Source organism: Diceros bicornis, chromosome 6, assembly GCF_020826845.1.
Source record: "Diceros bicornis minor isolate mBicDic1 chromosome 6, mDicBic1.mat.cur, whole genome shotgun sequence".
Taxonomy (NCBI): domain Eukaryota; kingdom Metazoa; phylum Chordata; class Mammalia; order Perissodactyla; family Rhinocerotidae; genus Diceros; species Diceros bicornis.
This window is the reverse complement of record NC_080745.1, coordinates 25,122,177-25,123,455: the sequence shown is the minus strand read 5'-3', so window position 1 is coordinate 25,123,455 and position 1,279 is coordinate 25,122,177.

Below are 1,279 nucleotides of genomic sequence, written 5' to 3'. Positions count from 1 at the left end.
GGACATAAGAGGAACTGCATCATTTGTAATGCAAGACTTAAATTATCAACAATTCTGGGTTCACGGCACATACACCTTAGAAAAAGTGCTTTTATTTAACTGCTATGCACATTGCCTGACACAGATCACAGTTTCTTCAGCTTTCATCTGCTAAGGATGGACTGTCTTAGCGCCTACCAGGTGCTCTGTTGGCCACTAAGCAGCAAGAGTTGCACTTCGAACTTCAAGGTCATGATTTACTCCAGGCAGCAATAAAGGACACTAGCTGAATTTATTTTCTAGTAATCTGTGAAACTTTTGTAAGGAGGGTATATTAGAAAACATTTTATCGTTTGGGAAATTTTAATATTCCTTGCCAAGTTGTAGTTCCAACAGTATACCACGATTGGAGTAAGAGAAAGTTTGGGGTGATTTATAAATATTTCAAATGGAGTATTAAAAACTGCAGTGATTTATGTATATGTGCCACTTCACCACAGCAGTGAGGAATGCGTTAGCCTTCCCAACAGTAAGGGAGAGGCCCCTTGCTTGCCTTGATTCATTCCACTTCTAACTCTGACAGACTATCCGGCAATAATGAGATAAGAGCCCAGAAACTCAAAGGCACTATGAATTATTGCAGTTCCAGAAGAGCCCAGAGGCAGCAGAGCCAGAGGAAGCTCACATTCTGAACTAGCGGGCTCCCCCAAGCCTGAGCCAGCCCTGCAGGCTTCACTCCTTGGGCCATTCTGAAAGGACTGGGCCTCCTGACCATTGCCTGGAGCTGGGGGCAGGCCAGGCTCTTCTTTAGTGCTGCAAGGAGATGCTGCAGCCTCTCAGAGCAGCACCTTTGGCATTGGGCTGACATGAAGCAGTGCTTCCTGAACTTTGTGCAAAAGAATCATCACTGGCAGGCATCTTGTTAAGATGTGGGGCCTGATTCAGTAGGTCCTGGTGGGATATGAGATTTTGCATCTCTACCATGTTGCCAGTGACGCCTGCTCCATGGACCACATTTTGAACACTAGATCTCAACCAGATCTGTATTACAATCACCTGAGGGACTGCTGTAACCCAGGCCCAGGCCTCACTCCTTACTCATTAAATCAGAATGAGGGTGGGGGCGCCCTGGGCCAGGCTCGCTATTGTTCTAAAAGCTCCCCAAGTGATTCTAATGTGGTCAGGGTTGAGAACAGCTGACCTAAGGTTCAACTCATTGTTTAGCAGGGGCCCAGCCTCAAAGGAACAGGATCCTGTAGATTACCAGACTTCACCTGGTCTCATCACTTTCAATTGTCCT